The following is a 16,639-nucleotide window of genomic DNA, read 5'->3' on the forward strand; positions in this document are numbered from 1 at the left end:
AGACAGATAGTTGAGGAAGAAAATGTGCCTAAAGCACCCAGCACTTCCCAAGTACCCAGCCTTCAAGTTTGGCTATGGGAAAGGAGGGAACCATAAAGTAGCTAAACCCAACGGAGCTCAGGGTGAAAGCAGGCTTTTCACCTGCATAGTCTCTGGTCATTTCTTTTGACTCAGGATTGTTTTCAGGAGATAAAACTGGAAATCAGATAAAGCACTGTTGATGTTTAAGACAAAACGTGTCAAGGAGTTTAGAATTTGCATTTGTTAAGAACCACTAAAGGAAGAATTGGTTCTGATTGGGTGCTGCTGATCTCACTCTGATCCAATTCCTGGCTCTAATTGAATTCAGAAGAATGGCAACTATGGGGCTCTAGAGAAAACATTGCCTCGGGATACACTTGTGCTTTCCTTAGAGACCTTGTGTCCGCGTTTTCTGATGCAGTGAGAAACTCCAGTTTGTGTATTTTGAAGAAACCACAAAGTTTGCAATACTCAGGTTCTCTTCATGTGCAGGAATGACCACAGACACTTAGTCGTCAGTATTTAATCAAAGCACACGGAACATATGTTGAGAATACAGTTGAGTATTTTGGACATATAAATAAATGGCAATACTTATATAAAATAGCATTATGTGAACAATAATGTAAAATTCAGTTGTTACTGATTTTATTTAATGGCGTATAACTCCTTTCTTGGAAATAAATTCAATTTGCTTCAATCTAATTGAGGACACTTCATTGAGGTGCTTAATTCTTGACTTAATTTAGTGCTCAGCTAGGTGCATGCTGAAAAAAGCAAAATAAAACTGACAATAAATAGTAAGTGCGCTGTCCATACGTGTACATAGAGCAGAACTGTCTTACTGCTTTTTCATTAGTCACTCATCTTTTTAACTGTAGGAAATACTGAGGACTACATGTAGAAAGAGGAAGTGGATATTGATAACTCAGAAATAATCTTGAATCTTGAGAAACAAATGTTTGCTTGTTCTTTGCCTGTATTTCTAGAGGCACTTGCCAGACTATTAACTGGGGTCTTTATAGGAAGGGTCTCACATGAGAAAAACAATAAAATGGGAACAGTTAGTTATCAAAATTCAGCAGAGTTCTTTTAATTTATTCTTTTTCATTGAGTCCTACAGAAGGCATGATAGTGAATTAAGGGGAAAGTATTTTAAAAATGTGTTTCTCACACCTTTTCCCTAAACAAAAGGTTGTTTTGGCTATTTTTGCACCTTGACTTTCTTCCCATTCTTCTCTAGTTTCATATGGTGGAGTACAGAAAATCTGTCTGCTTTTTGTTGTGTTCCTAGCATGATATAACTCTTCTAACTCAACACCGCTTTTATCTGAAATAATTCATTTTAAAGAAAAAATATTTGAGGGATAGTTATTAGAATAAACTGCTGGCCGGGCATGGTGGCTCACGCCTGTAATCTCAGCACTTTCGGAGGCTGAGGGGGGCGAATCACCTGAGGTCAGGAGTTCAAGACCAGCCTGGCCAACATGGTAAAACCCTGTCTTAAAAAAAAAAAAAAAAAAAAAAGAAAAGAAAATAATAGAATAAACTGCTTTAACCCAGTTGCGGATTGAATCTTAAACATCTGTGCTGGAGTCTTGACTCAGCCTCTCATTTTGTGATCTTGAGAAACTGATTTATTCTCTTTGAATCTCAGGTTTCATATCCATAAAATAAGATGATAATGCTTCATAATGTTGATGAGGACTAAATGAGATAATGCACAAAGCAGAACTACTTGCAAATCCAATTGTAAAAGTTTAAGATTTTTTCCTTCCAGAGTGCAGGGATAGTCTCAATAATCTTTTTAATCCTTGGCACATAGCAATAAGCAGGTCCACAGTAGGCCCACAGAAATCTGTGTTGAAGGAATGACTGATATTTTCACAGGTACTTGTGTTTATATAAAGGCTTCCTAACCCATCTGTGAACTCCTTAAGGACCGAAGTTGAACTTGGATATTTCTCCCAAATCCTGACTCTGTGGCTGGCATATAGATGACAGTTACCTCCCAAGAATTCCAGAATGAGCTGGGTGTGGTGGCTCATGCCTGTAATCCCAGAACTTTGGGAGGCCAATGAGCACGGATCATGAGATCAGGAGTTCAAGACCAGCCGGGCCAACACAGTGAAACCCTGTCTCTACTAAAAATAATAATAATAAAAATAGCTGGGTGTGGTGGTGTGCACCTGTAATCTCAGTTACTCAGGAGGCTGAGGCAGGAGAATCAGTTGAACCCAGGAAGCGGAGGTCGCAGTGAGCTGAGATCGCATTGTTGCACCCCAGCCCAGTGTTGGCAGCATGCTCTGCTTTGGAGAGAAGTAAAACAATCTGCTCTATCATATATTCTTGGCTATTCTTTGTAGCTAGGTCAATGAACAGAGAGGTCTTTAAACTTCTTTAATGACATAGAAACCTAGACAAGCATTCATAATAAAAGAATCATGCATAATATTGGGAATAATAAATAATCCCAAAGAGATCACAGATGTTCTTCAATAAATCTATAAAACTGTGTCCAGAATAAAACCGTATTCTCTAATAGCAGTAATTAGAATTATGAAAAACAAACAAAAATAACCAAATAATTGGAAGAGATCATTGATTGTGAATAAACACACTAGTGGCATTTGCCCAGCTATGTTTTCCACAGCTTTGTAAAAGGCATATGAGTCAGGGTCATAGCACAGGAGAAAATTGTGCTGTAGTCTTAAACCAAGCCCTGCAGAGGTCACCTAATTTTTAGTTTTTCTGTTGGTCTAAAGTCCAGAGCAAGGGGCTAGAGATGCGTATTCTATTTCTTTTTCTGCCAGCAATTTATAAAGTGAAAAAAAAGCAAATCAATTAACTCCTGTAGTTTCCTAAACTCTAACATGGACATGTTTGCTATACCTCTCTCTCAGGGTGGCTGTAAGAATTAAACGAGGAGGAAATATATGAAAGTATTTGGAAAACCAACATAAAACTCTCTTTACCAAGACATTTTGCAAGGACTCTGGATATAGCCATTTACATGTTGCTATGAATTCTTTCATAATCTTCGGTTAGGACATTCCAACAACTGACATGCCTTCAACTTCAGTTGCTGTTTTCTTCCTTAATAACCACATTGTTTCAGTGTTAAAAGTCTGTTAGGAAAACCACCTCTTTATCTTCTTGTGAAAGTTGGAGCTTGGCTGTTGAAAACTATGGTAATAATGTTTATTTAGTTTAGTTTGTTTTTTTTTTTTTTTTTTTTTTTTTTTTCAGTAGCCCTTATTTAAAGTTTTCATTCATCAATCAGGAGTCAGGCTACATATTCACAGTCAAAGGTGACAGAGACATGCTTTCTGCCTTTGTCGTCTTATTGTAAACATAAAGTAAAGAAAGCATCTGTCTTGTTCATTACTTTATTCTTATCTTCTATGATAGGGCTGCTCACATAATACATGCCTAGACAATATCGTTCTTCAATAAATTTATAAAACTGTCTAGGATAAAACCATATTCTCTAAAAGCAGTAATTAGAATTATTAAAAACAAACAAAAAGGTGGGCGTGGTGGCTCACGTCTGTAATCCAAGCACTTTGGAGGCCAAGGCCGGTGGATCACCTGAGGTTGGGAGTTCAAGACCAGCCTGACCAACATGGTGAAACTCCATCTTAAAAAAAAAAAAAAAGTAAAAAATAGAAAAAAAAATAAAAGAAAAAACAAACAAAAAAACACAAAGAATTGGGAGAGATCATTGGACAAACTCTTGTTAAGTGATTTTTCTAAAGGAGTTAAGTATTTAGAATTTCTTTGAAACTGCAAGTTTCTTTGGAAAATAAACAATTTAAAAGAAAAATGTTTTAGGGGATGCGATCCAGTCATGAAAGAAATATTCAAACTAGTAGATTAAGAACACACACATGGATTGCTGATTTAACAGATAACACTGGACCTGAGGTTGCTGGTGGCTCTGTTGTGGGCAGGCCAAGACAGCCTGGAGTTGAAACTGAGATCAGATGGCACAATGGCTCATATATGAAGTTGTATGGGGACATGAGCTCACAAAATTTACTGTTTTTCTTTCCTCTTTTCCTTTCTAGTGAATGACATTTTCACAAGATTTTAAGAAATGTGGTTGTATGTTAAGTGGAGGGTTTTTGATGTATGAGTCTTCATTTATTCAACAATATTTGGGTACCTCATCAATCAGGAGTCAGGCTACATATTCACGGTCAAAGGTGACAGAGACATGCTTTCTGCCTTTGTCACCTTATTGTAAACATGCGATGAAGATAAATAGGCAAAAACAACTTTCATGACAAGGACAATGGGAACACACAATAGGGTCCTCTTATAGACACTAGGATAAGATAGAAGGTCAAAATAGGCCTTCTAGAGGAGATAATGTCTAAGCAGAAAATGTAGTAAAAGGTTGCCAGGTGTTGTGAAAAGTGAACAGTGAGGCTGATTCCTGCAGGGGTGTGGGGGTGGGTGGAGTAAGGATTATTCCTGTAAGGGTCACCAGGGCTGGGTCACACAGGGTCTTGAAAGCAGTATCACATATGCTGGATTTCACTGGGTGGCCACTGGCGAGCCTTTACATGAATTTAAGCAGGGGAGTGACACAATCAGATTTGGTGCTTTATTTATTTATTTATTTATTATTATTATTATTTTGAGATGGAGTTTCACTCATGTTACCCAGGCTGGAGTGCAATGGCGCAATCTTGGCTCACCACAACCTCCGCCTCCTGAGTTCAGGCAATTCTCCCGCCTCAGCCTCCTGAGTAGCTGGGATTACAGGCAAGCGCCACCACGCCCAGCTAATTTTTGTATTTTTAGTGGAGATGGGGTTTCACTGTGTTGACCAGGATGGTCTTGGTCTCTTGACTTTGTGATCCACCCGCCTCCGCCTCCCAAAGTGCTGGGATTCAGATAATATAGATAATGGGTTAGAGGGTGAGACTAGAGAGAAGGCTGTTATAGTTATCTAGGAGGAAATGATGATGTTTGGAAATGGAATATTGGCAGTGTTGACAAAGAGAAGCAGAGGAATCTCAGAGATCTCAAGGGATAGGCCCACCACAGATCGAGGCCGGGGATCATGGCTAGCTGTGAGTACAGTGCAAGAAGGACCCTGAGATTAGGAGCTATGAGACCATACAAACTAGCAAAATGTAGGCTGGGAGATCTTTGAGGACAGAGCCTATGGTAGGCTGGCTTCATAGACAGGTATACAACCTATGCAGTCACATAGAACCTTACACTTGCAAGGCCCTGTATTTGGTTGAATGCTCTGTTTTAGCCATTTTGAAATTCTTAATAATTTTTGAACAAGGGATTCTGCATTTTCATTTGCACTGGGCCCTACCAATTATACGCCTTGTCAGGACACTAGCAGAATAGTTAAAATATAGTACGTGCTCATAAAATCAGTTTAATGAAGGCATTCTTCTACTTTTGGAAATACTAGCAGTGGGCTGGGGAGTCATGGGGCAAGGAGGTACCAACAGGCTCTGCAAGACAAGAAGTTCCTCAATAGCAGCCAGGTCTTCTGTGTTCTGCTGGGTGAGGACAGAGAGGCCTAGAAAGTGTGTTGGCAGCTAAAACTGAGTAGATGGACCTCAAGGATTTGTAAGCTGGGTTTGCCTATCCAACCAACTGATTCAGCTTCTCAGATGGTCTTTTAATTTCTTATAGACATCAGTCTTTATTTTTATTTTATTTTTAGAAATGAGGTCTCACTAGGTTGCCCAGGCTGGCCTTGGACTCCTGGCCTCAAGGGATCCTCCCACCTCTCAGTCTTTATTTAATACTTATTTAGGTCATCCAGCAGCAATTTTTGTTTTCCTACCATGTTGACTTCCAGTTTTGTTTATAGGTTACTCAGATCTTCTCTGAATTTATTTTCTTTTGCTGAGTATTATTTCTCTATGTCCAATTGTAATATTGTACGATAATAATAATTATTTTTTTTTCTTTTTCTTTCTTTCTTTCTTTTTTTTTTTTTTTTTGTTTGTTTTTATTAGAGATGGGATGTCACCATGTTGGCCAGGCTCGTCTCGAACTCCTGACCTCAGTTGGTCCACCCATCTCGACCTCCCAAAATGGTGGGATTACAGGTGTGAGCCACTGTGCCCTGCCTGTACAATTATTTTTAAATGAAGTATGCTTACTGCTACAATTCCTGGGGGCAAATTATATACTATATATCTTGTGAACCTGTTGTTAGACTTAGATATTACAGAATTATTTTTAAGCAGAACTTAATGACTCTTTGTGTTAACTCCTGAATTTTCCTCTTCCAGGAGACTTCTGCAGCCACTTTAATCATAACCTTCATTGACCTGTGTCCTTCTGAGGAATTATTCTTTCTAGGTCCTTTGCATTTAAAACTTTGCTGCAGGCCAGTCACTGGATAAACATGGCAACCTAAGAAGCTAACTAATGCCTTTGCCCTGCCTTTATTTATTTATTTATAAACTCACTCTGTCATCCAGGCTGGAGTACAGCGGTATGATCATAGCTCACTGTAGTCTCAAACTTCTGGGCACGAGCAATACTCCTGCCTCAGCCCTCAGCCTCCCAAGTAGCTGAGACTACAGATGTATGCCACCATGCCCACCCAGCTTCCCCTGCTTTTAGAACCTGGGAGGTAGGTGCCCCAAATGGAGTGCAGAGGTATGAACATGGCGAGATAGGCACTATTACCCCTCTTTTGCAGGTAAGGAGACTGAGGAGTATGAACTCAAGATATAGGATTTTACTGAAAATTTGATTTGAATTTCAGTTCTTTCAGAAAAAGCTGTGGGAATTTGGGCAAGTTATTTAACTTCTTTGACCCTCAGTCTCCTTACCTGCAAAAGAGGGGTAATAATGCCTATCTCACAGGTCAGTTGAGAAGAGTGATATAGAAAATGACCAATACACACTAAAAACTCAAAAATGGCAGCTACAGCCAGGCACAGTGGCTCCCAGCCTGTAATTCCAGCACTTTGGGAGGCTGAGGTGGGCAGATCACTTGAGGCCAGGAGTTCAAGGCCAGCCTGGCCAACATGGCGAAACCCTATCTCTACAAAAAATACAAAATAATTAGCCAGATGTAGTGGCATGTGCCTGTGGTATCAGCTACTTGGGAGGCTGAGGTGGGAGGATCTCCTGAGCCCAGGCGGTGGAGGTTGCAATGAGCCATGTTCATAGCTCTGCACTCCAGCCTAGGTGACAGAGAGAGACCCTGTCTTAAAAAAGTACTGTAAATAAATAAAGGCAGCTGCTATTCTAAATATATTCAGCATTTTCTTTTTGAAACGTCTTTTTAATTTTTATTTTAAAACTTCTTATAGAGATGGAGTCTTGCTGTATTGCCCAGGCTGGCCCTGAATTCCTGGCCTGAAGTGATCCTTCCTCCTCTACCTTCCAAAGTGCTGGGATTACAGTCAGCACTCCTGGCTTAAATTTCTTGTAGACAGCCTATTCCTGACATATTTCTCTGACTCTTCCAGGTAAAGGCTGTGCTTTGTTCAGGTTGATTTCCTTACATCTTCAGTATCTTACCACGCTCACCTGTACTTCCCACCTCCATTCCTGATTCGAATGCCTTTCTTATCCCACCTGTGGGAACTCTAACTCACCTTCAGGTTTTACCTCATCTGTGGACTTGCCTGAAGCCATCAAGTGACGCTTATATCAGTCTTATCTGAACTGTTTTTGTATCTCTTGTATAAATCTTGTATAAATCATTTATTGAGCATTATCTTACATTGTTGTTTTCAAATTATCTTATATTATTCTTATGAAACAGGATGTAGGCTCCATATGGACAAGGACAACGCTTTGAGAGCATCATGGCTGCTTGACAAATATTTATTAATTGTATAAATTAATAGGTCAACTAAGCTGTGTAAATTGAAAAATATTCATCAAGCTCCCATTATTCTCTCAAGGGTAATTAATATAAATTTGTTAATTTACTAATTGACGGTTTCATTTATAGCTGTGTGTGCCTTTGAGTAACAGTGACATTGTGCTGACTCTGTCTTTTAACTAATTCAGGCTTTGTCAATAAAAAAAACAGTTTTTACAACTAACATGTGTCCATCAATTGCACTCACAGTTCCCTAGTATCATTGGTTCTTCATCAGAAGACTCAGATTCACTATTTAAGTCAGTATCAGAGGAAGCAGTTTCATTTAGGCAGAGGTTTCAAAACCAGCTGGATGCCAGGTACCATGACATCATTCAGGCTGCTCTGTGGTTTGTATGATTCAGATGTTTAAGTAATTGAAATAACTGGATTGTCGCATGGCTGGCTTTGTTATTTAAACTGTATTACTGTTTGACTTGTGGAGAGAGTATACTCCCTCAACTATTTTACTTTTGGAACTGATACTGTTTAAAGAATGAATTGATAGTCTAATAAATTGAACTGGGCTAAATATTCTAGGTTTGTTAACAGACATAAATTGTTTTAAATTGTAAATCTTCCATTATGATGCTGTTGTTTAGTTAGCTATCATACATTTCTTAAAACCTTTAATAAGACTTGTTTCCCTTTTTATGGAAACTGGGGACATTTTAGCCTATTCATAAAATATTTTTTAAGTGCCAAGAAAACTTTCAGTCTTCCCAGACGGTACAATTTGTATAGTCATAGCATGATTCCATTTTGGCTACAAAATTTTGGTTACAGTAACAGGAGGTGGTTTTCTTGAACACATTCTGTTTTTAAGTGTGCTCTTGAAGGGAGTTTGTTGTTTTATTTTCCCCAAGTTTTGGTCTCCTTTTGATTGATGTATTTTCGGAAATCACAAATAAACTGCTTCCCAGAGGTAGAGAAGCTCTCTTAGCAGCATTCAGAGAATGCATGTCTTGCTTTCCACATGCCAGTGCTGTGGCAGGCTGATGTTTGAGTCACCAGGTGACTTCCTTGGAGCCCTCACCTCCTAGCTGTAGACCTTACTGCACTCTTTTTTCTTTTCTTTCTCCCTCTCTCCCTCCCTCCCTCTCTTCCTCCCTCCCTCCCTTCCTTCCTGCTTCCTTCCTTCCCTCCCTCCCTTCCTCCCCTCTCTCCCTCTCTCTCTCCCTCCCTCCCTCCCTCCCTTCCCTCCTTCCTTCCTTCCTTCCTTCCTTCCTTCCTTCCTTCCTTCCTTCCTTCCTTCCTTCCCTCCTTCCTTCTTTCGAGACAGGCTCTGTCTCCCAGGCTGCAATGCAGTGGCACGAGCGTGGCTCACTGCAACCTCCACTTTGTGGGTTCAAGCCATTCTCCGGATTCAGCCTCTGGAGTAGCTGGGATTACAGGTGCACACCACCACACTCAGCTCATTTTTTTGTATTTTTAGTAGAGATGCATTTTCCCATGTTGGCCAGGCTGGTCTTGAACTCCTGACCTCAGGTGATCCACCTGCCTTGGCCTCCCAAATCCATGCTGGGATTATAGGCATGCACCACCGTGCCTGGGTGACCTTACTCTTGCCCTCTGTATTGAGGAAGTCTGCAGTATTCTGCACACATGAACTTGATGTTGAAACATACAAATTGCATTTGATGTTTTTCCTACACCCACCTAAATTCAAATTCCACCAAACTTAGTTTAAAAAAACCCCAAATATTATGGTTTTAAGCCAGTCAAATTCATTAATTTTATGTAAGTGACAATCACAAAAAATCAGTTTGACTAAAGTTATCATGATTCAACCAGTTTTTGGTAGAGATGGGGTTTCACCATGTTGGCCTGGTCGGTCTTGAACTCCTTGCCTCAGGTGATCTGTCTGCTTTGGTCTCCCAAAGTGCTGATATTACAGGCGTGAGCCACTGCACCTGGCCTTTGGTTTTTTTTTTTTTTGAGACAGAGTATTGCACTGTTGACCAGGCTGGAGTGCAGTGGCACCAGCTTGGCTCACTGAACCTCTGCCTCCCAGCTTCAAGCAATTCTTGTGTCTCAGCTTCCCAAGTAGCTGGGATTACAGCATATGCCACCATGCCTGGCTAATTTTTGTAGTTTTAGCAGAGATGTGGTTTCACCATGTTGGCCAGGCTGGTCTTGAGCTCCTGGTGTCAAGCAATCCACCCACTTGGCTTCCCAAAGTGCTGGAATTACAGGCGTGAGTCATCATGCCTGGCCATGACTTTGCCTTCATGTTGATGTTAATACCAGGAAGTAATAAGGTTGCGTTTGCATACCTCTTGGGGACTTCAATTTTCGTGCTGAAAACTGTTCTTGTAACACTTAAATTGTGGTGAGCACTTTAAATTATGTGAGCAGTTTAGCTCTTAAAAATTCCCTAAAATGCTTTGGTATTGAACTTAGACTCAAATAAGACATACCAGGCAGACAGAAAATTGGAATAGTTGAAATTTAAAATAATCAAAATTTACTGAACAAATATGCTTTAATATAGGGTAAAATAACAGAAGAAAGGCAATACTTTATTTCCTTAGTGATTATTTGAAAATTGTCCATTTCTTCTTTCCCTTGTCCTCTTTTGCCTTTTCTGGCCCTTTCTAAATCACTTTCAGTGAAAAAAGTAATTTACTTCTTAGAACAATCAATTTTGTATGCTTTTTCAGCTAAGAATTAAAACATGGACATTCTTACATCAAAATTATTATTGTTTTTCTTTTCTTTTGCCTACCTGTCTCAAGCCACCCAAGCCGTAATGCAGTGGCACAATCTCAGTTTACTGCAATCTCCACCTCCTGGGTTCAAGTGATTCTCCTGCCTCAGTCTCTTCAGTAGCTGGGATTACAGGCGTGCACCACAACACCCGGCTGATTTTCGTATTTTTAGTAGAGACGTGGTTTCACTATGTTGGGCAGGCTGGTCTCTAACTCCTGACCTCGAGTGATCTACCTGCCATGGCTCCCCCAAAGTGCTGGGATTATAGGCATGAGCCGCCACGCCCAGCCTTTTTTTTTTTTTTAAACCAAAAACATTTCCCTTAGGATGATTCTTTATATTTGTCTTCTTAAATTCTTTCACTCTAGTATCAGAAAAAAATAATACACAGGTTCTCTTATCAAATGAAAGCACCCTAAATACTAATTTCAGTTTTCAGAATATACTCCTATTTTCAAAGTAGCCTGTGCATTGCTCTTCCTTCCTTCTTTTCTTTTCTTTTTTTTTCTTTTGTTTCTTTTTTGAGACGGAGTTTCATTCTTGTTGCCCAGGCTGGAGTGCAATGAAGCGATCACAGCTCATGGCAACCTCCGCCTCCTGGGTTCAAGTGATTATCCTGCTTCAGCCTCATGAGTAGCTGGGATTACAGGCATGTGCCACCATGCTTGGCTAATTTTGTATTTTTAGTAGAGACAGGATTTCTCCATGTTGGTTACGCTGATCTCGAACTCCCAACCTCAGGTGATACACCTGCCTTGGCCTTCCAAAGTGCTGGAATTATAGGCGTGAGCCACTACGCCTGGCCCCTTCTGTACATTTTCATTCTTATTTCAATAATTTTGTGTTTTTCTCACTCAACCCCCCTCCCTATTTGATAATAGTCTGTCCATGTATTCTTCATTATCTTTATCGTTATCTACATCTTTGTAACCACTTATTGATACCTAACATACCAGACATGGTTTTAGGCCCTCTCTATGTGTCATGTGTGATTCTTACAGCAGCCTACAAGGTTTCACATATTAGGAAATTGAAGCTAAGAAAGGGTGGTAGGCAGAGTAATGGCCCCCAAAGATAATCACACTCTACTCTCCAAAACCTGTGACTATGTTACCTTACCTGGCAAAAAGGACTTTGCAGATGTGATTGATGTTCAAACTTTGAGACAGGGAGATTATCCTTGATTATTTGTGTGGGCCTAGTCTAGTCATATTAGTCCTTAAATGCAGGGCATCTTTCCTGGCTAAGTTACGTGGCAATGTGAAAATGAAGGAAGATGGCTGACTTTGAAGCCAGAGGAAGGGGCCACAGCAAAAATGCAGGCAGCTTCTAGAAGCTATAAAAGGCAAAAAACATGGCCAGGTGCAGCAGCTCATGCCCATAATCCCAGGGTTTAGGAGGCCCAGGTTGGAGTTTGAGATCAGCTTAGGCAAAATGGTAAGACCCCTGTCTCTATAAAAGTATTAAAAAATAGCTGAGTGTGGTGGCATGTGCCAGTAGTTTCAGCTAATTGGGAGACTGAGACAAAGGGATTGCTTGAGCCCAGGAGTTCCAGGCTGCAGTGAACTATGATCACACCACTGAACTCCAGCCCTGTTTCTAAAAACGAAATTAAAAAAAAAAAATTTTTGAGCCAACATGTCATTTGCTGATTGGATTATTTGGCTTTCTTCTATGCCATGCTGCACTCTTACTACCTGGAAGAGAATTGATATTTCCCTCAGCACATCCATGAATCTAAGCAAATTCTCTTTCTTGATTCTTCTTTCCAGTCTCTGAACTACTAATTCATCTTTCCTCTCTATGTATATCTAGCACAGTGTGTCTGCTTCTCAATATAACCCACATTGTGAATGACAGTGGAAAAATTCTCAGTCTATGTGACTGTCTCTGTAGTCCTCCATTAACAGTGAGTTTGAGAAGCAAAAGATGAAAACTGAAAAACGTAAGCAGATCCTATGACACCTATGTGGTATTTGCTAACTATATAAAGCCCTTTGGCTCTACATAAGTTAAAAGACATATTCCATTCTATTATAATCAGCTTGAGGTTAAAATGCAAGTTAAATTAGTATCCAATTTGTTTCACAAGGCTGTAGCTAAATTTCTTACCCACGCCTCATCTACCACTCATGGTTTCACTGTCTCTCTCTATTGTTCTATTTACAGAACAAAACCAAAGAAGATGATGTGTAAATATTTACCAAACAAAGGACATTTTAGAAAGGATTCCAAGAACTCTGTACTGTCATTACCCTTACACTGAAGTTATCTTCTAAAGAAGCAAGGAGTGTAGTTAAAAACATTCCCTCAGCGTATATGCCTTGAGAGACTGGATTGCTGTTAAGTTGAAATTCAAGAACAGAAAATGTAGTGAAGTAGCGGAATGCAGAAAATGATTAGATGAATGAAATTATTATTAAAATGGTACCAAACATCTTGTTTTGCACAAATATTTATGGAATAAAATATCTTCCTTTTCTCTATGGGCATCCCTGAAAATTATATATGAAGGCTGAATAAATGCTTTGAGGTAAAAGATTAACAGAGACATAAATATCAAATAGGTTTTCTTCTCTAAGAAAAAAGATTGCTAAATACTGGGATGGAATACTTAAGGAAATTATGAGCTACCTATTTACTTAAATGTTCTTTTAAAATAAGACATGTTCTTTAAACATTAGTGATGATTAAAGTAAGGCCAATTCTGAATTTTGGAGAATGGCCTGGTTGCTTCCTCAAGATTTTATTTCTGTATTGTGGGGTACTACGATTGGATAAGGAGTTATCCTGACCTCGAGAACTAAGAAGGTGATCTTCTTCATATATAAAGGCATCTTTCTATCTGCATAAACCTTCAAAAAGAGCAAAATGTTTTTTTTTAAGTCAACTAGTTTATAAAAAAAAAAATTCCTGGTCCCAATAATTTATTATATAAGATCTGTCATCTAAACTTTTCTGATGTTAGCTACTCACTTTTTCCAATTTATGGCACCAACACATGAAACATGATACCACGCAAGGGATTTACCATGGTTTTCCCAAGTGAGAGTGGAGGTTATAGTAGTGGTGATGATGATCTCCTCTTGGTTTTGACAACCCTTGTAAACTCTGTGGCAAAAGTTTAGACTTAAGATTGACCTGAGGACTCTTTAACTCTTGACGCATTTGTAATTTAACATTTTACAGATCGAGCAAAGACAAAGCAACATAGAAGTAAATATCTGGATTAGTCCAAAACCTTCTTTATTCTCAGATAACTCTGAATAAATTTATTTACCTTGAATAAATGCCTTTTGTCATTATGTATTTTAACTTGAAAATAATTATGTATTATATATTTTTAAGTCAAACTACATATCTTCTTTCCTATATAAGATTGAGGTTTGTGTGTCTTTGCTTTCTATCTATAATTAGCTTTAATAAATATAGTATATACTCAGAGACAAATGTATTCTATTTCTGGGCGCTTGAATGGCACCAACTTCCCCTTTTAAAACAAAAGTGTTGATTTTTTTTTCCAAAACATTTCATGGTGCCAGTTCCACTGAGTTCCCATTGTGCTGACTTTTTGCTCCTAGGGTTGGATGAGCCGATCAATGAAGCATCTATGCAGAGCAGGCTGACCAACAAGTCCTACTACTGCTTTCTTCTGACCTGTGAAGTAGGAAGACCTTGGGGTATATATGTCTTATTTTGGCTTCCCTGTTTACATTCTTCTTTCTTCTGCTAGTCACATCCTGATTATTCTTGGGTCGTCACCCTTGTCTAAACGGTGTTGTTCACGTAGAGCAGATTTCACTTCCTGGTGTCAGGAAGGGCCTAATCTCAGATGGGGGCATCCTGTGTGGTTTATCTTTCTGGCAGTAGTGATTGTTCCAGTAACTGTTATGTGATCCAAGATATCCAGTATGTCTACTCTAGGTTATTTGCTGCTATAATTGGGAAACAGTCATCCTTCTTGCTGGTTGCTAAGCCAGCAGGACATAAGCCTAAAACCTTTGAGAACAATCTTACTACCACAAAGGTTAGACTGCTATAACATAAAGCCCCAAGTGTATCAGAGCTGGCAATTCTCATGAAGGCAATTCCTAATGAAACTATCAGAGAACATAGATCCAGACACAAAATTTCCCAGGACTTCTGAGATATGTGAACAAAAAATTGTCTTCTTTCCTATGTCTCTTTGAGTAGCATTTCTCTTACTTGCAACTGAGTCAAGTCTTATTAGATGATTACAAGTATAATGAATCACAGAGGCATTTTAGATGTATTACAAAGATCCCAGAGTAGATCAGGAATTAAACAATTTCCTTATTTATTTCAGGAAATAGGTTGGGGACAGTGGCTCATGCCTGTAATCCCAGCACTTTGGGAGGCCAAGGCAGATGGATCACCTGAGGTCAGCAGTTCTAGACCAGCCTGACCAATATGGTGAAATTGGGTCTCTACTAAAACAAACAAACAAAAAAAATTAGCCAGCAGACTGAGACAGGAGAATTGCTTAAACCTGGTAGGTGGAGGTTGTATTGAGCCAAGATCATGCCATTGCACTCCAGCCTGCATGACAAAGTGAGAGCCCATCTAAAAAAAAAAAAAAAAAAAAAAAAAATCAGGAAATAGACTCTGGTGTAGTGTCAGGAATGTTATACTGCTTTGTACCCACAGCAGACATTCTTAATCAGTTGAGCTCCAAGTCCTGTGTGGAGCCTCATCTTCAGGATCCAAGAAGTTAGAATAGCATATAAAATGATGCCATTGTGGTTCTAGTATTTTCCTGGTCAGAAAAAAAGAGGCACAACTTAGGAGTCAACAGTTGTCTCCAAGTACCACCAAAGTGCCACTTGTTAGAACCAAGTAGTCAACAGTCTGATCTCACGGACTGTGGAAGATCCTAAAACCTTCTCCTCCCAAATATCCCTCTGCTTCTTCTGAGCTCTCTGACTCCTGAGATTTTAAATTAGGGGTTACATTCATTGCCTTCACATCTCAATGGCTGTTTATAATACAAGCATAGAGCTTTTAAATTTCTTTGGCAGGAAACATGAGAAGCAGTAGCTTCCTTTGGGGGAAAAGGTCTAAAGAGAATGAAATGGCTGGCTTTTATTTCTCATTTTGTCATTTTCCTTAGGTTGAACTTACTAAATACATTTAAAATTAAAGTGTAATAAGTTGGATTTTTTTTGTTTTGTTTTGATATGGAGTCTTGCTCTGTCAACCAGGCTGAAGTGCAGTGGTGGACTAAGAGAAGTAAGTCAGACACAAAAAGACAAATACTTATATGTGAAATCCAAAAAAGTCAAATTCACAGAAGCAGAGAGTAGAATGATAATTGTCACAGTCTGGGAGGTGAAGAAAATGGGGAGATCTTGGTTAAAGAGTACAACGTGGGTCTGGTATTTTCCTGGTCAGATTCCTGCCTATTCAGATTGCCCATTTTAAAATCGGGCCATTTGGTTTTTTTACTATCAAATTGCTTGAGTTCAATGTATTTCAATCTTGGCTCACTGCAGCCTCCGCCTTCCAGGTTCAAGCAATTCCCTGCCTCAGCCTCCTGAGTAGCTGGGATTACAGGCATATGCCACCAAGCCTGGCTAATTTTTGTATTTTTAGTAGAGATGGGGTTTCGCCATGTTGGCCAGGCTGGTCTCAAATGCCGGTCCTCAAGTGATCCACCCACCTCCATCTCCCAAAGTGCTGGGATTACAAGCGTGAGCCACCTTGTATGGACAATAAGTTGAATTTTTAAACTTTATGCATGAGGTCTTTTTTGCCACCTTAATTAAGGTATAATTGACAAAAACCATATATATTTAAGGTGTGCAACACAATGTTTCAGTATACGTACACATTGTGAAATGATCACCTAAGTAACGTATCCATCAGCTCTCATAGTTTTTTGCATGTGTGCTGAAAACATTTAATATGTACACTCTTAGCAATCTTCAGTATACAATATAGTTATTACACTATAGCAATACAACTACATAGTACTGTAATGCAACTATAGTCACCATACTCTGTGTTACATCT

Source organism: Sapajus apella, unplaced genomic scaffold, assembly GCF_009761245.1.
Source record: "Sapajus apella isolate SASKATOON/1434 unplaced genomic scaffold, GSC_monkey_1.0 scaffold6, whole genome shotgun sequence".
NCBI classification, from domain to species: domain Eukaryota; kingdom Metazoa; phylum Chordata; class Mammalia; order Primates; family Cebidae; genus Sapajus; species Sapajus apella.